Source organism: Zootoca vivipara, chromosome 5 (assembly GCF_963506605.1).
Source record: "Zootoca vivipara chromosome 5, rZooViv1.1, whole genome shotgun sequence".
Classification (NCBI taxonomy): domain Eukaryota; kingdom Metazoa; phylum Chordata; class Lepidosauria; order Squamata; family Lacertidae; genus Zootoca; species Zootoca vivipara.
In genome coordinates, this window is record NC_083280.1 from 2059218 (window position 1) to 2084175 (window position 24958).

Below are 24958 nucleotides of genomic sequence, written 5' to 3' on the forward strand. Positions count from 1 at the left end.
GCTTCTAGTGTGGCAGCACAGAAACTTTGGGACTCCCTGCCTCTTGAGATCAGGCAGGTGCCTTCGCTGTACTCTTTTCGGCACCCGATGACAAGATAGTTGTTTTGACAAGCCTGCTCAGATGTTTAGAAAGTTCACTCAAGTTTGAATATGTTTTAGTCTACTGTTATCTTCACTTGTTGAAAGTTTTGAACCACTGTGCTTAATTCTTCTTACTAGCAATTTCATTGCATTATCTTTTTTGTAAACCACTTTGGCATGCTGTTGTTGTTTTCAATCAAATGCTTTGTAAATTTTATGAAATAATGATAATTGAAAAATAAGTGTTTCTCTTCCTCTGAATTCAATTGCCCAAATAGGGTATTGGCATGTGTTTGTGAAAAAAGTAGAGAATAAGGGGGTTAGTTTCTAAAGGCAACAGTGTGAAGTAACAGCTTGCCAAACTTTGATACTTCACATCCTGCTTCCTAAAACAAATAAGCATTTCCAAATGCAGCCTCTTTGCCTCCCCCTGCCCACCAATGGGAAGTTAGCAGAAGTTTGAGGGGGGAAATCCCTCTGAGTCTCATTTGAGCTGTAGTTATGACACACCACAAGAAACTCTTTCTCTTCCACTGTTCCAGATAACAGGGGAAATGGGGGACGGCAGTCTTGCAAAATGATCAAAAGCATTGCATATTATTATACGTAGAGGAAAGTGCGGAGAAGCAACGGCTGTCAGTCCTTTGGGGGAAAGAGTGAGCGGATCATTAATGGTGCCGGCAGAGACACATTTTGGATGCCTGGGATTAATTGATGCCTTCACTGCTTTTGGCTGTTTCAGGAAGGGCGCGTGTGCAAAAACATCTGCCCACCTCTGGATCCAGTAGCTAGAGCCTATGCTTTGCATGTAGAAGAACATCTCAAGTTCAGTCCTCAATGGCATCTCCCGGTAGGGCTGGGAGAAACCTCCACTGGAAACTCTGCAGAGCCAGATAAAAATAATGATAATTTATTATTTATACCCCACCCATCTGGCTAGGTTTCCCCAGCCACTCTGGGCGGCTTACAACAGGAAAATGAAATAAAATAATCTATTAAACATTAAAAGCCTCCCTAAACAGGGCTGCCTTCAGATGTCTTCTAAAAACCTGGTAGCTGTTTTTTTCTTTGACATCTGATGGGAGGGCGTTCCACAGGGCGGGTGCCACCACCGAGAAGGCCCTCTGCCTGGTTCCCTGCAACTTGGCTTCTCGCAACGAGGGAACCGCCAGAAGGCCCTCGGTGCTGGACCTCAGTGTCTGGGCAGAACGATGGGGGTGTGAGATGAGCATTAGAAGAACGTCTTCTGGGTCAGGCCAGTAGTCCATCAAGTCCAGCTTCCTGTTCTCACAGTGGCCAACCAGATGCCCCAATGGAAAACCTGCGGACAGGATCCAAGCACCAGAGCCCTCCTCTCCTCATCAGTGGTTTCCAGCAACTAGTATTCAGAAACATTGCTGCTTCCAAGCCTGGAAGCAGAGGAGAGCCATCCTGGCTAGAAGCCACTCATAGTCCTCTCCTCCTTCACAAATTTGTCCAGTCCTCTTTTGATTCAGGATGGTGGCCATCACTGCCTCCTTGGGCGTTGGCGGGGGGCAAGGGGGGCAGCTTCCCCACAAATCAATACAAATCTGAGGTTCTGCCCCCCCCAAACAAAAGCCTGCCCCCCTAACAAATTTTCTGGCTATGTCCACAACTGCCTCCTACAGGAGGGAGTTCCATAGTTTAACTACGATCTGTATGACAACATACTTTATTTTGCCTGTCCTGAATTTTCCATTTTTCAGTGTCCTTGCATGTCCACATGTTCTAGTGTTAGGAGGGAGGAAAACTTCTCTCTAAGCACTTTCTCCATGCTATACCTAACTTTACACATTTCTTTCTGCTGCTTTCAGTGTACCGGTAGAAACTCTACTTCAAGGCTCCTGGTTGAGCGTTCATTGGAAGCTGCCTCTTAGAGGACTTCTGGCGTCAGGGGGAAGTGGCCTTGTGGGCCAAACTCTGACCCAAGTTTGTCCCATGGGCAAGCTATAGCTTAGGACCCACTCTCTTGGGCCCCCCCCCAAAAAAAATAAAGAAAAAAATACTGGATGTACATTTCCAAAATATAAAAACCAAATAAAAAAAACCTACATACAGCAACAGTGAGTTGTGTTGTCTAGGCTCCTATTCTGTAAGTAATAGATACCTATTAGGTCCATAAATCACCATATACTAACTATAGCATAATTCAACAGAAAAAAACAGTGACAATTTGTTGTTGACAAAGGACAGCTGGACATATAAAGGGACCCATGACCTTCAGGAGCTTAAAGGTAAAGGGTAAAGGGACCCCTGGCCATTAGGTCCAGTCGTGACTGACTCTGGGGTTGCAGCGCGGGGCCGCGGGCCTCATCAAACCTAAATCTGGCCCTACTTTTTTGGTCAAGCTAAGCTTAAGTACATAAATAAAAAGCAAATCTAGAGTTCACTGACAATAAGTTTCTGCTCCTGCGGGCCAAGGAGCCAGGTTTAAATAAAGCTCAGAAGACAGGGGCAGATGAGGAGCAGCAGATCCCATATACTTACTCCAGAGGAGGCTGACAGCAGCAAAATTTAAATATTGTAGGGGAAAACGCTTTGTACTTAGTAATTGTTTTTTATTTAAATACAATAAAATCTGCATGTTTTTAAAAGGAATGCACTTAGCAGGTGGGTCGCGCAATCAGAGTCTCCGCGCTGGGCACATCAGAGAGGAGGATCTCGCCCTCCGGGGTAAAGGCGGGCCGTGCCGCGCACCTCCCCTTCCCCTCGTGCATCTGGAGGAAGGCGCCGCCCCGGCCTCCGCCTCCCCGGCCGCCTAGAGCGCAACCCCGGCCCGGCCCGGCGCCGCCGCTCCGCCCCGCCCCTCCAGCCGCCCGCTGCTTTGCATACCTCCACGTCACGGCCTATCAGCGCGCCGGCGGGGCGAGGCGTGGGGAGAATGGGGGGCCGAAGGAGGCGCCGCCGCCGCGGAGCGAGCGAGGCGGACCGGCCAAGGGAGCCTTCCTCTGTCGGCAGCGCGGCAGCCGCGACGGCGCCCCCGGAGGGCGAGGTGAGCGAGGCCGGGAAGGGCGCGAGGGGGACGGACGCCCGCTTGGCCGAGAGAGCCTTGCTAGCCTCCGGGCCAGGGTGCCTGCCGGGGCGCCTTGCCCCGCTGCCTCTAGTCGGCGCGGACTCCGGGCAGGCGAAGGGGATCCGGACCGCGTTTGTCAGATCCTTCGTGCGGTACCCCGGAGGAGTTAATCCGGGGTAGCCCCCGAGGTTCACACGGGAAGGAAGCAGGGTCCCCCGGGTCGTAGCTTCGTGGCAAAGCGCCTGCCTTGCAAGGTCCCGGGTTCAAATCCCAGTTGTGTCTCCGGAAGGGTGGGGGGAGAGGCGCCCTGCCTGGGATCCCGGAAAGCCGCTGCCGCCCCGTGCAGGCATTACTGAACAAGGCGTAGCAAAGGTCGGTGGTGTAAACGGCTCCCTGTCGCGCGGCGCTCGGAGGCTTCCAGGCGCGGCGTGGTGGTCCTACCTTTCCGGGCTGTCGTCTCGCCACACCGCGCGAGGCTCCAGTTCCGTCCTTGCGCCCTTCAGAACACATTAATTTTTTTCCAAGAAAACCAGATTGCGAGCGCAGTGGCTCCGATCCGGAGAGGGTAACGCGGCGGGGGAGCCTTTAACCCATTACCTTCCCACGAGATCGGGATCCGGCCCCCTTTTCAGCTGCACTTTGGCAGTTCTGTCTGTTTGGGGGCGGGTGGGCAGCCCTACCGGAGCGCCTGGCTCCTGCTGCGCCAACTTGCCGAGAGCCTTCCCCGCCTCCGGTTCTTCCTGGTCGGCGGCTCGGAGCTTGAGCGCCGCGCGCTGGAACAGACACCCGGAGGATTTGAGAATGGAGTCGGCAGCTGCGCTCGGACGATCCCTGCTGCTTGGACAGCTGCCCGTCTTCGCTTCTCTCCCAAATCGCCTCGGATAGGAAGGGGAATGAATGTTAACCGAAGGAACGCCTGGCTGCAGGGTCCGATCAAAGGGGGCCTTCTGGGTAGTGGCGCCGAGCCCTCCCATCAGATGTCAAGGAAATAAACAACTATCTGACTTTTAGAAGACATCTGAAGGCAGCCCTGTTTAGGGAAGTTTGCAATGTCTGGTGTTTTATTGTATTTTTAATATTTTGTTGGAAACTGCCCAGAGTGGCTGGGGAAACTCAGCCACATGAGCAGGGTATAAATAATAAAATATTATTAATTATTATTTTTATTATTAATGCCTGGCTCTTCCAGCATCCTAGTCTGACAGTGGACAGCCAGATGCCTCCCCACCCACAGGCAGGGCAACCCCCAAGCAGGATCCGAGCGGGACAACAGCTCTCATTTCCTGCAACTGGGGGTCATCTCGCCTGTAATTCTGACAAGCAGCTTCCTGGGAGCAGTGCGATGTTTGTAAGAACCTAAGTGCTTGCACTTAGGGACGTCGGTGGCGCTTAGGGACATCGGTGGCGCTGTGGTCTAAACCATTGAGCCTGGGGCTTGCTGATCAGAAGGTCGGCGGTTCGAATCCCCACGATGGGGTGAGCTCCTGTTGCTGGGTCCCAGCTCCTGCCCACCTAGCAGTTCAAAAGCATGTAGATAAATAGGTACCACTCCGGCAGGAAGGTACTGCTCCAGCGGGAAGGTAAACGGCGTTTCCGTGTGCTGCTCTGGTTCTCCAGAAGCAGCTTAGTCATGCTGGCCGCATGACCTGGAAAAACTGTCTGTGGACAAACGCCGGCTCCCTTGGCCAGTAAAGCGAGATGAGCGCCGCAACCCCAGAGTTGTCTGCGACTGGACTTAACTGTCAGGGGTCCTTTACCTTTTTAAGTGCTTGCAGGATGAGGCCCAGCATCCTGTTCTCAGCCAGATGCCCATGACAAGCAGGATCCGAGCACCACAGCAAACCCCGCCCCCTTACTGGCTTTTCCAGCAACTGGGACTGAGCAACATTTCTCCCTCCTTCCATGGGGGCAGAGCAAAACCATTGTAGCTGGTAGACATCAAAAGCTTCCTCCTCCTCTCATCCTCTAGCGCAGTTTCCATCACTGTCTTCTGCGGGAGCGAGTTCCAGAGTTTCCACTTTTGAAGGCAGGCAAATGCTCTTGCCGTCCGAATAATGCCACATGGGGAAGACTAACGCCCGTTGCTTGCCTTTGCTCCAGGGTGGAAGCGGGAGGCCTGTTCAGAAACAACAGCAAGGCTGCAGATGACCCCCTCTCTGTGGAGGAGCATTTATATCATGCTTTCAAGCACTTGGAGGGTTTGGTGTTTGTGACCACGAGGTTCTTCAACTGCAAGGTAGGCCAGTGTGATTATTGTCCTGTTACAGGTGGGGGGGCAGGTGCTCTGGGGGCAAGAGGGCAGCGGCTTGCTTAAGGGTGCTGCCCAAGAGAGATTTGGTCCCGAGGACCTTAATTCCAACTCCCCTTTCTTAGCTGTGTCTCTGCGCCACCAGCCGCTGGACTCCCGTCAGCTTCTGAGTACCAAAATGGAAAACTCTGCAAGGATGAGGAGCAGGTGGTCCTCCAGGTGTTACTGGAGCACAACTCTCACCATCCCTTGAATTTAGCTGTCCGGCTTGGGACGAAAAGGATAACCCCAAATAAAACCTTCCTCTCCGCACTGATGGCGAACCTATGAGATGCTGGCACGCGCCCCTTCAGCCCCTTCAGGCTGTTGTTGTTGTCCCCATTTGTTCTCCCACTCCTCCTCACGTACAGCTTGTCTCCGCTGTTAAAACCCGGATTCTTTTTTTCTTGTTGTTGTTGCTGGTTGCCAAAGATTGTTTTTTTAACCCTTTCTGTGCTGTTTTTTCTGGCGCTTTGGCAGACTATGTCGGTGCTGTATGTTAGTTCCAGTGAAGGTATTATTCGTCATTTATTTCTGTTCTCTTTCCCCCCCCAAAAAAGTGCAGCAGCTTTGGGGCACCCCCCCCCAAAAAGGCAAAACAACTTTTGCACCCCCAAAAAACCTCCAAAACTTTGGTCAGTAGCTCCCCCCAAAAAGCTCAACAACTCTGGGCACTTTGTGATAAATAAGGGTTTTTTTGGTTTGGTTTGATTAAATAATTAGTTTTTGATTTATTAAATACACTTATATATTACAATTATACATTTTTGTTGTTTAAACTATAAATATTGTGAAATTATGGTTTTTTTCTTGAAGTGACACACCACCCAAGTTATGCACGTTTTTGGGGTGAATTTTGACACACCAAGCTCAAAAGGTTGCCCATCACTGGTGTAGATCTTCTGTGTTTTTTGTCTTCTCTGGCAATGTTTTTACTATCTCACCGATCCTCGTGCAGATTGCCTTGAGTACCTGGTTATTGCAAAGGTGATTCCTAAGTTTTGAAAACAAACAAACATGCACGTTTTTCCAGCTGCCTGTGGAGAGCCTTCCAAGTACCTGCAGGGTAGCGGCTTGAGATAAACAATGAACCTAAGAACTGACCGAGAGTAGAGTCGCTTCTGACTTCCTTGGGATTAATTTGCACTTTCCTTCTGAGCAAACACAGGCTCCTTACCACTGGGTTGTTTTAAACTTTGTATCATTCGATGTTTGTTGTCCTGGGTTCGTTTCGGAAGAACGGTAGGATAGAAATTTAATGCATAATCACAAATAACGTCCCGTCCCCTAGAATCAGACTCTTCCCCCCTCCCCCATTCCTACCTACCTTTTCTCTCCTAGCTTTTCTTGATTGACCTTCATTTGTACAGCTTACAGGCAAGGCCTGTTCCGACTTTCAATTTTTCGCACCTAGCCATTTCAGACACATTAAAAAATGCCTGGTTAGGATCATGCAGAACTTGATCTTTTGAAGAGGAGTGAATGTGATAAGGAGGTAGATTGCTATCTCCCAACCTAATCAGCCCTCTAATCAGAAACAAAGTCATTTCCCTTTCTAAAACCTGGAAGCTCACTTCTTTAAAAAAAAAAAAGTAGCCTTGTGGGCTTCAGAAGCCGAGCAACTCAGACAATTTTGTGTGTGTGTGTTTGTGTGTGTGTGTGGCACAAGGAAAGGAGACCATCTTCACTGTATCTATAGCTTTTCAGGGTGAGTTTAGGCACTGCTGAATGTGACTCGAGTATTTATATACTTTATAAATTTATATGCTGCCTTTACCCCGGACTGGAACTCAAGGCAGCTTCCACAAATTAAAGCAACACGAATAAAATACTGCGCTACTGCAATGTGCTCTGTGTGGAGCTTCCCTTGTGCTTGCAGTTAGTGCAGAATGCTGCAGCGCGATTGCTGACAGGAGGGCGGCCTTATCAGCAAATGACACCTGCGCTCAGAGTCCTCCTGCGCTGGTCATCGAATTGCTCCCGGGCCGAGTTCAAGGTGTTGCTATTGGGGTATAAAGACAATATCCCACATGTGTCTACCGCACTGCTTGGATGGGTGGAATTAGCACTGCCACAGCTGCCACGTAATACCCTGTTCCACATCTGTAAGGAACTTGTTCTTTTAGTCTGGCAGCCCCTGACTATACTCTGGAACTCCCTGCCAATTGATATCAATCAGGCACCTTTGCTGTACTCTTTTTGCCACCTGCTTAAAACATTCTTGTTTAGACAAGCCTACCTTCAGCTTCAGCTTCACGATCTGTCTGTCTGTGAAGCTGAGGCTCCAATACTTTGGCCACCTCATGAGAAGAGAAGAATCCTTGGAAAAGGCCCTGATGTTGGGAAAGATGGAGGGCACTAGGAGAAGGGGACGACAGAGGACGAGATGGTTGGGCAGTGTTCTCAAAGCTACCAACATGAGTCTGACCAAACTGCGGGAGGCAGTGCAAGACAGGAGTGCCTGGCGTGCTCTGGTCCATGGGGTCACGAAGAGTCGGACACGACTAAATGACTAAACAACAACAACCCAAAGGCTTAGAAAGTGGAGGCAATTTTAATCTGTTTACTTTTTTAACATATGTGTGTTTTAAAATGATTTTTCTTCTTGGTTTTCATTTTTCTTTGAAACAAATGAATGCCAGCGCTTCAAATTGTGCCCGGAAACAGGTAGCCAGTGAAGCTTTTGCAACAGGAGAGTTATGTGCCCCTTGTAATGAGAGAAGGAGCAGGTCTTGCTGTGGCTGCGTACCTTTGCATGACTTAATAATAGTGTTCTGCATTTTTGGCATTTCTGCCATGCTGCTTGCGTGCTTGAAGTGCTCTGCGCACAACTCCCCAGATTCCAAAGTGATGGACGGTGGTTGGTTTGGAGCGAAAGCAGCCGGAAACGAACCTCGTTCCTTCTTAGTGGATTCCAAGTTACTCTCCCAATGTGTTACCATTAGATTTCATTTGTGTGGACCTGGCTGGGTCTTGCATTAGCTCTGCCAACGGGCCGTGGCTCTCTCTTGCTGGTCCTCATTTTGCATGTGAGATTTTCCGTCTCTTGGTATTCACAACCTACCATACTTTTCAGTGCATGAGACTAGGTTTTTTCCATTAAGAGTCCTGCTAAAAATGGGGGCCGTCTTATACATGGGTAGTGCATAGGGTGGGCGTTTGATTGGTTGCTGCTAGCGGCTATTGTGCGTGTTATTGGTTACAGCGCCAGTGGGTGGTGTTGATTAGCTGACGCTGCGGCAATTGGGCTTGCGATGTGCAGCTTCTTCTGATGAGGGGACAGCCGAGAGGCAGATTTAGTGACACGTGCGGTTGAGCGATTTCCAGCAAGCTCCCCTAAGAAAAGCTCAACATCCCTTGGTAACCCCCCCCCCAAAAGCTCAACAACCCTGGGCAATCCTCCGCAAAAAAGCTCAACAACTCTGTGCCATCTGCCCCCCCATTTTCTTAAATTTGAGTCCCCAAAAAGAGGGGGCATCTTATACATGGGGGTGCGTGTTATACAAGGAAACTTATGGTATATATTTAGTGTCTGCTCAGTGCTGTCTCCCACTTGATCCATGTGATGAAGAGGACTCTGGCCTAGAAAAGTGAACTACCGGAATAGATTAGTTTATCTTTAATGTGCCTCAATATACTTTTTCTCTTGGATTATGTATAATCTCATTAGCCTTTACAACAGGGGTCCCCAAACTAAGGCCCAGGGGCCGGATGTGGCCCGTCCGTGCGACCCAATTGTGCGGCCCCCGACGACCCCTGCTGCTGCCCGCTCTTACCGGCGTGCCACGGTGCGGTCGCCCATCAAGTTGCGCACAAGCTATTTTTGGTGCCGCACTGACCCGGAAGTGCACCGGAAATGACACCTGCGCATGCACAGAAGTCATTTCTGGTGGCGCCCCACACCAGAAAAAGCGAGTGAGTGCACGTATGGGAGCGCGTTCCCCCACCCTCCAGCCCACCACGCGATCGGCGCCGGAGGAACCGACCCGAAGCTGGGTAAGTTGGGGGCCCCTGCTTTACAACGAGCCTGTGAGGTGGGCCAATGTTATCCTCCTCATTTCAAGTTGGGGGACTGAGGCAAAGGTGACTGGATTAAGACCCTCTGAAGAATTTATAGTTAGCAATACTGTACATATCTGGAGAGCTCTTGACCTACGGTCTTACGGTGTGGGTGCCTGCCTAGGCATGCAGAATGTGGATGTACGTTTTAATTCAGTTTTTGGTTTATTGGTCAAGTTCTGTTTTGAATCATTTAAATAGTTTTTAAGGTTTTTTGCTGATAATTATATTGTTCTCTTTGTAAACCACTTTGAAGGCATTTGCTTATTTTATCAATAAAGCAGTGTATAAATTCTTTAAAACAAACAGATATTGTGTAAGTTTGTAAGTTTTATGCATGGCATAAACTCGAACTGGGGGAGATGCAGTGAAACTGAATGCTTGAAGATTCACATAAATGAGAAGTCCTTCATGGAGTGCGTACTTGAACTGTGGAACTCCCTCCCACAGGAGGCAGTGATGGCCACCAACCCAGAAGGCTTTAAGATTATACCTAGGTCTGCCTTTGAAGACGGCTCGCAGAATTCAGTGACCTGGTTGCTTACTGGAGCAAGCCTATTCCACCAATCCTGCTCCAACTGCAATGGCTACCAATTAGTTTCCAGGCGTAAGTAAGTAAGTAAGTAAGTAAGTAAGTAAGTAAATAAAAATAGTAATAATAAAAGACACATTCACAAGGGACAAGAGGGCTATCCATGGTTCCTAGCCAGCCTGACTCTGCTCTGCCTCCAGAGGGCTCTCCAGAGGGGAAGAGGGGAAAAGGCTCTTGTGCTCAGATCCTGCTTGTGAGTTTCCCGTAATGGGCATCTGGCTGGCCACTGTGAGAACAAGATGCTGGACCAGATACCATAGGCCTCCATCAGGTTTCATCTTAAGTTCTTATGTTAGTAAAGGTAAAGGGACCCCTGACCATTAGGTCCAGTTGTGACCGACTCTGGGGTTGCGGCGCTCCTCTCGCGTTATTGGCCAGCTTCCAGGTCATGTGGCCAGCATGACAAAACCGCTTCTGGCGAACCAGAGCAGCACACAGAAACGCCGTTTACCTTCCCCCTATTTATCTACTTGCACTTTGACGTGCTTTCAAACTGCTGGGTTGGCAGGAGCTGGGACCGAGCAACGGGAGCTCACCCCGTTGCAGGGATTTGAACCGCCGACCTTCTGATTGACAAACCCTAGGCTCTGTGGTTTAACCTGCAGCGCCACCCGTGTCCCGGGTGTTAGTATACACTGCTTATTTTATGTATGCATCCTATGTTAGTATACACCGCTAAAAGCTTCAAAAGAACTGCTGTGCTTGCCTCATATTTCCTTGCAGTCAGCATCCATTCCTCTATCTGCTCTCGACATCCATTCATTGTTACTAAAGAATGAATGAAAGGGCAGGTTTCATGCAGGAAAAAACAAAGCACTGGGGGAATTTTGCTGGCTGAGGGCCACTCAAGTGGAGGAGGCAGGAAGACAAGACTCTGGCACAGTAGAGGCGAAAGGCAAGTCCCATCCTCCAGAAACATTCATTCTAAATTTAGAGTGGGTCAGGCAGCAGAGAGGCAACTGTAACAAGCGATTGTGTACGGAAGGAGAAGCCGCTCCAGGCTCTCATTGAGCATATATCCAGCCTGACAAAGGCAGCCCATTCAGAAACACTGTCGTTACTAAGCAATATACCTGCTTCTTTGAAAGAGGGCAGAGGGAGAGAAATGAACTCATCCACAATGCACATAAAAAAGACTCCCGAGAGGATGAGTTTGTTGCTATTGGGCCGCCGGTAGGTGTACAAATTCAAGAGCTGCAAATTCTGGGCTGCATTTTGAGCAGGCCTGGCAGTGTCTCTGCCTCTATTTTGGGTTCAGGGTTGTATTAGGGTGGCGCTGTGGTCTCAACCACTGAGCCTCTTGGGCTTGCTGATCAGAAGGTCGGCGGTTCGAATCCCTGCGACGGGGTGAGCTCCCGTTGCCTGGTCCCATCTCCTGCCAACCTAGCAGTTTGAAAGCATGTCAAAGTGCAAGTAGATAAATAGGTGTCAGGAAGGTGAACGGCATTTCTGTGCGTTCTGGTTTCCTTCACGGTCCTCCGTGCGCCAGTAGCGGTTTAGTCCTGCTGGCCACATGACCCGGAAAGCTGTCTGTGGACAAACACCGGCTCCCTCGGCCTGAAAGCGAGATGAGCACCACAACCTCATAGTTGCCTTTGACTGGACTTAACCGTCCAGGGGTCCTTTACTTTTACCTTTACCTAGATTTATTTTTCATTTCCATATTGTGAGGGGCAAGGGATATCGCGAAGCCCCTCCCCTCCTGAGTTCCAGCCCAGACCCGAGCGAGGCTGAAAAGAAGGAAAGCTCCAGCTCAAGTGGGGAAACAGGAAGTGGGTTCCAAGGCTCTGGCAGGGAAAGAGAGCCATCGTCCCAGGTGGGACAGGAAGGGGAAAGGAAGGGGGGCAGGCCAGTCCCCCCAACTCCGGAACTTCGCAAAAGGCGTCGGGGGAAGAGGATGGGTCTCCCCAATTATTATGCTGGCGCAAAACGCGCCAAAAGCCACTTGGAGGTTCTGATTCAAGCTGAACAGATGTGTCTTTGTAAATAGCACTGCCATTAGCACTGTAAATACTCAGCACCAATAAAACCATAAAATGCAGAGCTGTGTAGAGTCGTTACTCTGAAGTAGCCTTCTCCAGCCACCGTGACACATATGCTAGGAAGCGAACTTCTTCTCACAGCACTGTTAAACTATGGAACTCCCTGCCACAGGAGTCAGTGGTAGCCACCAACTTTGGAGGGCTTTAAAAGAATTGATGCTTTTGAATTATGGTGCTGGAGGAGACTCTTGAGAGTCCCATGGACTGCAAGAAGATCAAACCTATCCATTCTGAAGGAAATCAGCCCTGAGTGCTCACTGGAAGGACAGATCCTGAAGCTGAGGCTCCAATACTTTGGCCACCTCATGAGAAGAGAAGACTCCCTGGAAAAGACCCTGATGTTGGCAAAGATGGAGGGCACAAGGAGAAGGGGATGACAGAGGACGAGATGGTTGGACAGTGTTCTCGAAGCTACAAACATGAGTCTGACCGAACTGCGGGAGGCAGTGGAAGACAGGAGTGCCTGGCGTGCTCTGGTCCATGGGGTCACGAAGAGTCGGACACGACTAAACGACTAAACAACAACAAAAAGAGGACAAATTAATGGAGAAGAGGTTCATCAGTGGCTCCTAGCCAGGATGGCTTGGCTCTGCCTCCACAGTTGGAGGCAGCCATGGTTCTGAACACCAGTTTTTGGAAACCCCAGGAGGGCAGAGGGCTCTTGTGGGCTTCCCATAACGGCATCTCTTTGGCTACTGTGAGAACAGGATGCTGATGTGGTGCCCCCTTGGGTCTGAGACAGCAGGCGCTTCTTAAGTTCTTATGGGGACTCCCTCCCCACTTTTGTCCTATCTGGTTTGTGTGTCTGTTGCTTAATGTGGATATGTGATTTTATTTAATAGGGAGGGAGAGAGAGAGAGAGAGAGAGAGAGAGAGAGAGAGAGAGAGAGAGATGTGGGAGGGTAGGTTTAAATAGCCACATTTTCCCTTATGTTGCAGTTTGAAAAAAGTGAATGTAATAATACAAGCAATCCCGATACTTTCATCTCGGAATGGTTGATCACTACTTAAACAAGCACGTTTGAACATTGCTGCCTCTTGCACACATTCTGATTTGTTTGGGGAGAAGTGGAGGTTTATTTTTGGGGTGGGTGGTGGTTGTTTTGTCTGCATTTTTTTTTGCAATTCTGCAGCCCAAAACTTCATGTGTGTCTGAGCATCCCTGACTCTGAAGCAACCCTTATGTGCGGAATTATTATGCCGAGCAGAGATGTTTTGATGTTAACGAGTGGCGACGGACGCCTCTCTGAACAGTACTCTTTCATTTCCCCTCTCTCTCCCAGCTACGTTTACTGGAACCCCGAGACAACTGATGAATTCCAACTTGTGGAGAGAAATATGGTTAGAGTTTTGGAGCATAACTTCTTTGGGATGATAGGTATTCAGGCATGGAAGAGGCTATAAATTCAGTAGAGTGCCACAGATAATGAAGGGGGGGGGGATACTTCATTCTTTCTTCTGCTCCTCCCTTTCAATGTGTTTTTTCGTCAAATATTCTTCCTTCCTTCGAAAGTTCTGTTTTGTTAATAGACCTGAGATTTCAGACGTTGCTTTTCATGACCTTTTCTTTCTTGCCCTAATTCCTTCGTCTTGTTGCTGTTTTTAAATCTCAGTCCTGGTTCTGTTAAGCCGACTTGTGCCTGGAGGTGCCATTTAGGTCCTGCACCAGGTCTTGCTGCGAAGGCTCAGTGCTGTTATTATTTATCATCCTTGCTGAAGGCAATCCTCAGGTCCTCGTCACACCCATTTATAGCGCCGCATCTTTGAGAGCCCAGGGAGAGTTTGTTTATTAACAAGTCTTGTCTCAGAAAAGAAGACGTTGCACACTCCAGTTGGTGAGTGTCGGTCCTTCCAACAGGTCACCTTAGGCCAAACTCATCCCCTTTTGGCCACATTTGAGAGCCGGTTAGAGCTTCTTAACCCCACTGGTTTGGTTGATTACCTGAGACTGAAAACCAGGGGGGTTGCTGAGCGCTTGCCAGACCAGAAGCAATGGCCGGCGGTGGTCTTCCAGACCGGTGGGGTGCCCATTTGTACAAAGTGTATTTTTGGCTCTCTTCGTGTCCAGGTGCTGGTTCTGCCATCTGTTGCCTGGGGAGAACGGCCCCTGCTCTCCACCCTCTGATTTGTGCAGCCAGTCTGTTTTGGCCCCTGTGCCCCAAACCGAATCCAACGTATGAGCTCATGCCTCTTCCACTTGACTGTCCTCTTACTGTCCCCCCTGTGTCTTGCTGCGGCTTTGCGTCAGGCCTGTGGAGATGGCAAGTAGGCAGGGAGGTCAGGCAGGCAGGCAGCAGCAGGAGGCTACCTTGAAGGCTGAGCCAGGAGAAGACGTTTCATTGCAGGTGTGTATTGCAAACTGCCTGCCTGCACTCCTAGGAAGACAGGAAGCTCTCTCCTACCGAGTCAGGCCACTGATATACAGTGGGGACGTTGGTTTCCGGGCGGGAGTTGATCACAGTGAGGATATGCCAAGCATGCCTTCCTCTTGGAACATTTTTCCCTTGTGCCCTGAGTTCAAGTGTCTTCAAAGCCCATGACACCTTTGGTAAAGGCTGTTCTCCGATTGGAGCGCTCACAGACCAGTGTTTCCCAATTGTTGGTGTTTATAATACTTTTTTTAAAAAAAAACAATGTCTTGAGAGAGTATTTAAACCTCTTTTGTTGACACCAGCATTACGCTTTCCCATAGCAAAAATAGCAAGGGAGTTTGATGGTTTCCCTGTGGTCCTGGAAATACCCTCTCCCATGATCATACACCTCCATCACTAGGCGTCACTTAGTTACTGCATTGAGGAGATGCAAAGGGTGAGCAAGAGAACAGAGCCATGTGCAGACATATGCGCTCCCACAGCCTGGGTCTCGATTTGGGAAGTGATGTAGAATTTCTGCAAAACACATTATCAGTGGGGCCGGACTGGGAAAACTGGTAAGATCCAGTTAAGGAGGAACCTTACAGTTGAACGTTAAAGTGGAAAACAACTCCATGCAAAGTACAAGGAGGGTTCTGGTACGTACAGTGGGAATGGGGGTCAGTAAATCCTGTTGAAATTTGCACCTAGCTGTAACTTTTGAGTTTCTGTCAAACCAAGAACGATGAGCACAGACCCAGTTTTCTTTGGTTTTACTCATGTGTAAAAAGTTACTGTTCAGGGCTGGACTTGTCAAGGCTTTCTGTAAACCTTTGCAGGACCAATGATGCAGCAAGCTTGTACCACGAATCCCATCAATTTCCCACTGTATTTCCATTCCGAATGGCATCCTTAGAGGGACCATTATCGGACAGGGCATTGCGTTTCTGAAAGGTAGGAAATGAATCCCATCCACTCTAGTGGCCGCAGTATTATTTTGCACAATTGCCTCGTGACTCAGACAGGGGCCCTGAAGTCCTGCACTTTGATTAAGGCTCTTCCTGCAATTTTTAATCTGGGTTTGATCATTTACAAATCCAACGAAATTGTGTGTGTGTGTGTGTGTGTGTGTGTAGAATCGCTGCAAAGACCAGTCACAGCTGACTTAATATCTTGGAGCACAGTCCTCCTCCATGTTGTCTTCTACGGAGAAACAGGGCAGGGGTTGAACACAAGTGTATCTATTTTCTGCACAGCAATAAACTGCATTTTTGTCTCGTGCCAAGGCTTTCCCCACCTCTTTAGCTGGCAGCGGAGGAGGTTGCTTGTCCTACGGTAGCTGCTAAATCAATTACCTTAAAACCAACTGGGATTTCAACCCTCTCCTTCAAGGGGGAAAGAGGAGTTTTCCACTCTGCAAGACACTCGCTTAAATTGCAGAGTTTAAGAGCACATTGACATTGCAACAGTTCGTTCCATGGTTTGGCAGCTCTGGTGGAAATTCACAGAATTGCACAGTTGTGTAGATGACCCAAGGGTCATCTACTCTAACCCCCTGCAATGCAGAAATCACAGCTAAATTTAGAACCAGGATCGGATCTGTCATGAAGCAAGGTGGCATGGCTGCTTCGGCAATGGAGGGGAGGCAATGTTAAGGGTTGGAGAGCATGTGAAAAGGACCTAGGAGTCTTGGTAGACCACAGACTTGACATAAGTCAGCAGTGTGATGCAGCAGCTAAAAAAGCCAATGCAATTCTGGGCTGCATCAATAGGAGTATAGCATCTAGATCAAGGGAAGTAATAGTACCACTGTATTCTGCTCTGGTCAGACCTCACCTGGAGTACTGTGTCCAGTTCTGGGCACCACAGTTCAAGAAGGATACAGACAAGCTGGAACGTGTCCAGAAGAGGGCAACCAAAATGGTCAAAGGCCTGGAAACGATGCCTTATGAGGAACGGCTTAGGGAGCTGGGTATGTTTAGCCTGGAGAAGAGAAGGTTAAGGGGTGATATGATAGCCATGTTCAAATATATGAAAGGATGTCATATAGAGGAGGGAGAAAGGTTGTTTTCTGCTGCTCCAGAGAAGCGGACACGGAGCAATGGATTCAAACTGCAAGAGGGAAGATTCCACCTAAACATTAGGAAGAGCTTCCTGACAGTAAGAGCTATTCGGCAGTGGAACTACCAAGGAGTGTGGTGGAGTCTCCTTCTTTGGGGGTCTTTAAGCAGAGGCTTGACAGGCATATGTCAGGAATGCTTTGATGGTGTTTCCTGCTTGGCAGGAGGTTGGACTGGATGGCCCTTGTGGTCTCTTCCAACTCTATGATTCTATGATTCTATGAAAAGCTGAGCAGATCTCTCTAAGTGATCTTAATCCACTGGGAAGTTCTCCCGCCAAAGGAAGGAGCCCACTTGTTTTATGTTTCTTCAAAGGGTAGGACCAATGGATTAAACCAGGGGTCAGCAAACTTTTTCAGCCGGGGCCAGTCCACTGTCCCCCAGACCTTGTGGGGGGCTGGACTATATTTTTTGGGGGAAATATGAACAAATTCCTATGCCCCACAAATAACCCAGAGATGCATTTTAAATAAAAGGACACATTCTACTCATGTAAAAACACGCTGATTCCTGGACTGTCCACGGGCTGGATTTAGAAGGCGATTGGGCCGGATCCCACTCCTGGGCCTCAGTTTGCCTACCCATGGATTAAACTGACAAGAAAGGATTCCGGCTAAACATTCAGAAGGGCTTTCTGATGGCAAGAACTGTTTGACAGCAGAACAGACTCCCTTGGAAGGTGGTGAATTCTCCTGCACTGGAAGTTTTTAAACAGAGTTTGGATGGTCATTTGTCAGTGATCCTTTAGCTGTCACTCCTGCATTGCTGGGGATTGGGCTAGATGACCCCTGGGGTACCCCTTCCAACACCATAATTCTGTGTTTCTACCTCCCTGCTGTGAAAAGCTTCACCCGCTTTCTGAAGTTCAAGTTAGAAGGTCAAGAGGCAAGCCAGGCTGGCTTCTGGTCAGTTGGCAACCTTTGCTTGGTCTTTCCTCCCTGACAACCATCCCAGAAAAGGAGCCAAACGCCCCGGCCAAAATGGCAGGTGTAATTGCACCGGGGGATTGGTTCTGATTGGCTGCCGCTGCTACCATGTGACCAGGCTATCCCATGTCCTTGCCTGCTCTCCTTGAGGAAATTAGCAGTTTCTCCTAAGTGAAAAGCTTTGGAATCTGCCCAAAATAGGCTCTGATTTATTACTTTGAGAGTCTTTTCCGAGAGAAGGGCGATCACTCAGACTTTTCTCTGTCCCCATGGCTTGCAAGAAATTAGGGAGGATATTCATCACGTGGAATTTAATGAACCACAGTTAATGAAATCATCCAGAGGAAGCTTGAGTGATATTGTTAAACCAGGAGAATGTTGGCTGTCACAAGACTGCTCCCCTGCAGCATTTTTTCCCTGAGCTAAAGGTATTTTTCCAGACCTCTGAGACCTGCCCATGGTCTTGCTAAATGTGTTAATGAAAGCTTTTGCCAGGCTTTGCTCTTCTTCTGCGCCAGGTGTGAATTGGTGGGAAAGAACATCTCTCAGTTCCATCACATCTGACCTTATGAGATGCAGACACTCTGAACTCCCTGTGGAGGAGATGACACACGGCAGAGTGAATCAGCGCAGGCTAGCGCTGCCTCTGGACATGAGAACATGAGAAGAGCTCTGCTAGATCAGACGAGAATTATAGAATCCTAGAATGGGAAGGGTCCCCAAGAGTCATCTAGTCCACGGGTGTCAAACACAAGGCCCGGGGGCCAAATCCGGCCCGCCAGACCTCGTCATGTGGCCCGCCGAGCGCCCCAGCCAGCGGAACCCAGCAGTGGGACCTTGCTGCTGAAGCGCCGCGCCAACAAAGCGCCGACAAACAGCTGGGGCCGGGGAAATGCTTTTTGCCCCTGGGTCCCTTCGCGCTCTTTTCTGGCGCTGAATCAAGGCGGCGCCCCCCCTTTCTTTCTTCCTCTCTCTCGTTCTTATTCTTTCTTTCCCTCTCCTTCCTTCCTTCTTTATCTCTGTCTTCTCTCCCTCTTTCTTTTTCTTTCCTTCTTTATTCCTTCTTTCCTACTCTTCTTTCTCTCACCTCTTTCATTCCTCTCTCCCTCCTGCTCCCTCTTTTCTTTCTTCCTTCCTTCCTTACTTCCTTCCTTTCTTCCTTCCGTCCTTCCCAACTTTCTTCCTCTCCCTCATTCTTATTCTTTCTTTCCCTCTACTTCCTTCCTTCTTTCTCCCTTTCCGTCTTCTCTCCCTCTTTCTTTTTCTTTCCTTCTTTATTCTCTTCCTTATTTCCTACTCTACTTTCTCTCCCCTCTTTCCTTCCTTCCTTCCTCTCTCCCTCCCACTCCCTCTTTCCTTCCTTCCTTCCTTCCTTCCTTCCTTCCTTCCTTCCTTCCTTCCTTCCTTCCTTCCTTCCTTCCTTCCTTCCTTCCTCCCCTCCCCTCCCCTCCCTCTCCCTCTCCCTCTCCTCAGAAACATAGGATGCTGCTTTATACTTCTGGCCCTTAAACCCTGGAACCAGGAGAGCAGCTTCAGTGAGTCAACCTCAGCTAGTCCCTTTGGTGAAGGGTGGTGGCTCACTGGCAGAACATCTGTCCTGCATGCAGAAGGACCCCAGCATCTCCAGGTACTAGTAGCTCTGCAAAGGTCCTGCATGAAACCCTAGCGAGCCTCCACCACCCAGTGCAGTTACCAAAAATCATTTTTCAATAAATTGTACAATAATTGTACATTTGAATATCTACTTGCCATTATTCTGACTATGTTTCTGCTTTCAGAGCTAGTTATTACTTACATTATTACAAAAAACAGTAATAATTGAATGCAGTGACAATAATTTATGATAATAAAGAGTGGACACATAGTCCTACAGATACAACCGGCCCTTTGAGGGTGACCAAACTGCTGATGCGGCCCCCGATGAATTTGAGTTTGACACCCCTGATCTAGTCCAACCCCCTGCAATGCAGGAATCTCAACTCAAGCATCCCTGACAGATGGCCACCGCACCTCTTCTTAAAAACCTTCAAGGAAGGAGAGTCCACCACCTCTCAAGGGAGACCGTTCCACTTTCAAACTGCTTGTACAGTGATCCCTTGGTTCTCAAACGCCTTGGTACTCAAACAACTTGGAACCCAAACACTGCAAACTCGGCAGTAAGTGTTCCGGTTTGTGGACTTTTTTTTGGAAGCTGAACATGTTCTATTTTGAGTGTTATGCTTCTGATTTGAGTGGCACACTTCCGTTTTGAGTGTTACAGTGAGATCTGTCTGTTTTTGCTATTTTGTGATTTTATGGCTCTCTTTTTTGTGACAGTTCAGATACAGATTTATTGTGTGACTGCAGTACATTGTTTATTGCTTTCATTTTATGGGACCATTGGTCTCATTAGAGAGTAAAATTCATGTTAAACTGCTGTTTTAGGGGTTATTTTTAGAAGTCTGGAACGGATTAATCCATTTTGCATTGCTTTCTATGGGAAAGCGTGCCTTGGTTTTGGAATGCTTTGGTTTTGGAAGGAACTTGGGGACCGAATTAAGTTTGAGAACTAAGGTACCACTGTACTGTCAGAAGTCTTCCTAATGTTTAGAATCTCCTTTCTTGTAACTCGAAGCCATTGTTTTGGGTCCCCCCAGAGCAGGAAAAAAAACCACAAGCCTGCTCCATCTTTCATGTTGTTGTTGTTGTTTAGTCATCTAGTCGTGTCCGACTCTTCGTGACCCCATGGACCAGAGCACGCCAGGCACTCCTGTCTTGCACTGCCTCCCGCAGTTTGGTCAAACTCATGTTCGTAGCTTCGAGAACACTGTCCAACCATCTCGTCCTCTGACGTCCCCTTCTCCTAGTGCCCTCAATCTTTCCCAACATCAGGGTCTTTTCCAAGGATTCTTCTCTTCTCATGAGGTGGCCAAAGTATTGGAGCCTCAGCTTCACGATCTGTCCTTCCAGGACATCTTTCATGTTACCTGCCAGGAATTCCTTAGCTGTGCTCTCTACATTACGGGGGTGGGGCTAGATGACTTTTGGGCTCCCTCCCAACTCTACGATTCTGTGAAAAAATGGCAGTGGTATGCCAAGTTCCAAGCGATGGAACCTCTTGTTGGAAAGCTTGAGAGGACCCCAGACGGCTGTGCCCTTGCCAGGCAGCGCGTCCCCCTGTTTCCCCAACCCCCGCTGCTTTCTCTGCACTGTGTTCTCTGCCGTTCGGCACCAAACTCAAGAGCTCTGGCCTTGGAGGACCAATTGTAGTGTGCTCCTTACCTCCAGGTAATACATATTGATGAAGGACCTTCACGCCAGCCTTCCTGTGTCCTTATTGGCACAAGGCTCTGCATACAGAAAGCTTTTCAGATAGACTGTTTAGAGAAGGGCTGCAACTCACAGGAAGCGCAATCCATCACAAAAAGGAGACGGTACTCAGTCTGTTCCTGGTGTGGGGAAAAGGATTGCAACACACGGGGCTGGGCAGGTGGATTTTCAGGAGCCACCGGGCAGGCATCCCGTACCCTGTTAAGTGTCAGGATCATTCGCACCAGAGCCTGGGAAGATTCTTGACCTGCAGCTCCCTTCAACCCAGGCAGCTCATGCCAGGGAGGAGTGAGGTGAGCTGAGAATATTCTCTGCTAGAAAATTCTCCAGAGAATATTCTCCACACACTGTACATTCTAATGTAAGAACCAGTTTGACAACCCACATTTAAAAAAAAATCTAGGAAAGAATAAGTCAAGCTGTGATATTGCCAGTGTAAGTAAAGAAGAATGGCTTTTTTTTTTATCCAGTTACATTACTGGGCATTATGTCATTCACCATTGGCAGTTCTGAAATGTGAGCTACAGAAAACATATAATATTTTTATTATTATTTTAGTTTTCAAAATGCTAGTCATTTCATTTGATGAACATTTGAATTCGTATGTATTTCAGCTACATGTAATAGAGGGAAATGGCTTAGATTTATGTTCCTGAAATCTGAAGTGGGGAGAGGGAGTATGTACAGAAAGAAAACTGAAAATAAATAAGTATGTGCACTACTTTGGTATTGCATTCTAGGAACGCCGTAAGCCACTTTATGCAGAGTCAGGTCATTCATCCCTCCAGCTCAATGTTGCCTACACTGACTGGCAGCAATTGAGAACATGAGAATGGTCTGGTGGGAGAGGGCTCACTCACCGACTGCTTTTGAAATAAATAAATGCTGGCTTTGATGGACTCGTGATCTGGCCCAGCACATCTATTCTCACATTGCAGTTCCTGAGCTGCCTCTTGCCCTCAAAGATAAACTATATGTTTTGGAAAAAAATGCTTTTTTGCTTTTGTTTTATAAATGATTTTTATTGGTTTTACATATAATCACATTACGTAACATCATACCCTCTTATTTTATCTCTTTGGCTCAACTGAGCCTAACGACTTCCCTCCCTCCCATCTGATGATTTACAAAATTAAACTTTAAATTTTTACATTTCGCTTCGTTTCCTATCCTTGTTATATCATTACCTAAAATATTATATGACTCAACCTGAATAGGTAGGAATTTCACCTTATAGATCTTCAGCTAACCCTGCTAATGATGTTAATTGCTTACAGTTGCCTTTCACATATAATATGAATTTGTTCCAGTCTTTTTGGAATGCCTCGCTGGTTCCGTATTCTTCCCATCAGTTTCGTCAGTTCTGCAAAGTCCCTAAGTTTCATCTGCCATTCTTCTTTGTCAGTACTTTATGTTGTTTCCATTTTGTGGCCAATAAAATTTTTGCTGGAAAATAATGCTCCTTTTTTTGCTTTGCATTTGAAAACCTCATCGTAACCAAATTTTGCAGGCTTGCACCTGCATTTGAGTCCATTTTGGCACTGTTCTGATATGAGGTGGCACACTTGAACCTTTCAAAACTGCACTGATTTTAGCTGCTGATTCCAAAACTGATTTTTTAGAATTCTTTTTTGTTTTTTGTTTTTCAGAAGGTTTCTTATAATTCCTAAGCAGATTCTGAGATACTAGGTAGGAATAGGATGTTAACTTGACTTGTACCAATATGGTAAAGGTAAAGGGACCCCTGACCATTAGGTCCAGTCGTGACTGACTCTGGGGTTGCGCGCTCATCTCGCATTATTGGCCGAGGGAGCCGGCGTATAGCTTCCAGGTCATGTGGCCAGCATGACAAAGCCGCTTCTGGCAAACCAGAGCAGCACATGGAAACGCCGTTTACCTTCCCGCTGTAGCGGTTCCTATTTATCTACTTGCATTTTGACGTGCTTTCGAACTGCTAGGTTGGCAGGAGCTGGGACTGAGCAACGGGAGCTCACCCCGTCACAGGGATTCGAACCACCGACCTTCTGATCAGCAAGCCCTAGGCTCTGTGGTTTAACCACAGCGCCACCTGGGTCCCTGTACCAATATGAGGGATGGGTAAATCTGTCAATTTCAGTTTCTAGTATTTATCATTCTCAAGTTCAGTTCTGTATATTTTCACATCAAATTAATCCGTGATTTTTCTACTAAAATGCATTTTTTTGTATGCACCTTTGCCCAGTAATTCATATTTTTGCAAGCCCTTTCCACTGATGAAAAAGCATTTCTATACACATTGCCCCTGGTATGTGTGTTTTCGACCACATGGCTTGGCTCAGGAGCTTCATTGCAAAATTCAACGCAGTGCTAATTTGGGCTGATTCCCGTGTTTGGGGCTTTGCAAATCAGGTAGCTTTGCCTTTAAATGTGAACTGGATTGAATTTGCCACCTAGCAGGCACCATTGCTGCAACAGCTTTTGCAGGGGCCTGCAGAAGCACTTCCCATTGACTTGGAAAGTTTTGCATAGCACAAAAGCAAGGAGGAAGTAGATCCTGTTGAAAGCAGCAACTTTGTACAGGTGAAACTCGGAAAATTAGAATATCGTCGAGGAAATTCCACAGTAATAAAACAAATAGTTACAATAATACAAAAAGAAACACCGCTATTACATTTCATTAATTAAATTCCATTTACAATTGACCCGCCTAACAACAAATAATTACAGTTACAACAAATATAGGCTTGACATATCTTGCTTTGCATGTCATGCATCTATCTCATATATTGGTTTCACCTTTTAAGTTTCCTTACTGAAAGAAATGAACTTTTTGACAAGATTCTAATTTTCTGAGTTTCACCTGTATTTCTGGGGCTGCTGTGTCAGCATTGCTCTCTGCTAAGCCAGAGAAATAAGAAAGAAATGTTATTATCCCGTCCCGACCTTGAAAGGCCATGCCCTGTTGTGTCGGGGAGGCTGGCTGCTTGTCAGTCAGGACTGTTTGGTGGACCTTGTCGTTCTGCAGGCTCTGCCCCACTGATCTGCCTGCCGAGGTCCCGATAAACTCTGATAAAACGGCAACTGATGTTCAGAGGCACCAATCGCCCCCGGAAGAGCAATCTAGCTGCCTGGAATGCATTTTCTGTTCCCCGCTCAATGGAGCCCAGATGGCTTCTGCTACAGTAATTTTCTCCATTGTCCAATTTCCGCAAATCCCCCCCTCCATTGCCTTATTTTCTGCAGTTCCCGATAGTAAGAAGCAAAAACATTTCCTGGAGGGTCTGAAGGACCTTTTCCAGTATCCGTTGAATCCCGAATCTCCTCCCTCCCACTGTCCTGCCTTTTGTCAGCTGTTTTAGTAAATTGTTTTCTCTTTCCGTGCTTTCTTCATTTCCCCCCACCCTGCCTTCTCCCAGCTCCTTGGGTTTTATTATTTTATTATCATTATTTGTATACCACCCTTCAGCCATAGATCTCAGGGCAGTTGCAGCCTAAAATTACAATATAGGGCATGGGTAGGCAACCTAAGGCCCGGGGGCTGGATGCGGTCCAATCGCCTTCTCAATCCAGCCCGCATACAGTCCGGGAATCACTGTGTTTTTACATGAGTAGAATGTGTCCTTTTATTTAAAATGCATTTCTGGGTTATTTGTTGGGCATAGGAATTTGTTCATTTTTTTCCTTCAAAATATAGTCCGGCCCCCCACAAGGTCTGAGGGACAGTGGACCGGCTTCCTGCTGAAAATGTTTGCTGACCCCTGATATGTTGTTGTTGTTTAGTCGTTTAGTCGTGTCCGACTCTTCGTGACCCCATGGACCATAGCACGCCAGGCACTCCTGTCTTCCACTTCCGTGCTTTCTTCATTTCCCCCCACCCTGCCTTCTCCCAGCTCCTTGGGTTTTATTATTTTATTATCATTATTTGTATACCACCCTTCAGCCATAGATCTCAGGGCAGTTGCAGCCTAAAATTACAATATAGGGCATGAGTAGGCAACCTAAAGCCCAGGGGCTGGATGCGGCCCAATCGCCTTCTCAATCCAGCCCACATACAGTCCGGGAATCAGCGTGTTTTTACATGAGTAGAATGTGTCCTTTTATTTAAAATGCATTTCTGGGTTATTTGTTGGGCATAGGAATTTGTTCATTTTTTTCCTTCAAAATATAGTCCGGCCCCC

The 24958-nt window shown here is 47.8% G+C and overlaps 1 protein-coding gene across 3 annotated transcripts in view; it reads left to right on the forward strand.

Moving 5' to 3' along the window:
• The first annotated feature begins 2941 nt into the window (after nt 1-2941).
• Nucleotides 2942-24958, forward strand: part of IL1RAP (interleukin 1 receptor accessory protein) — an 81363-nt gene continuing 59346 nt past the window's right edge. For 2 of the 3 annotated variants that reach the window (XM_035133258.2, XM_035133260.2), the window contains exons 1-2: nt 2942-3094; nt 5216-5351. The gene's annotated coding sequence lies outside the window, so the exon portion shown is untranslated. The remainder of the gene's footprint in view (nt 3095-5215; nt 5352-24958) is intronic. The other variant, XM_060274260.1, reaches the window with a different exon arrangement.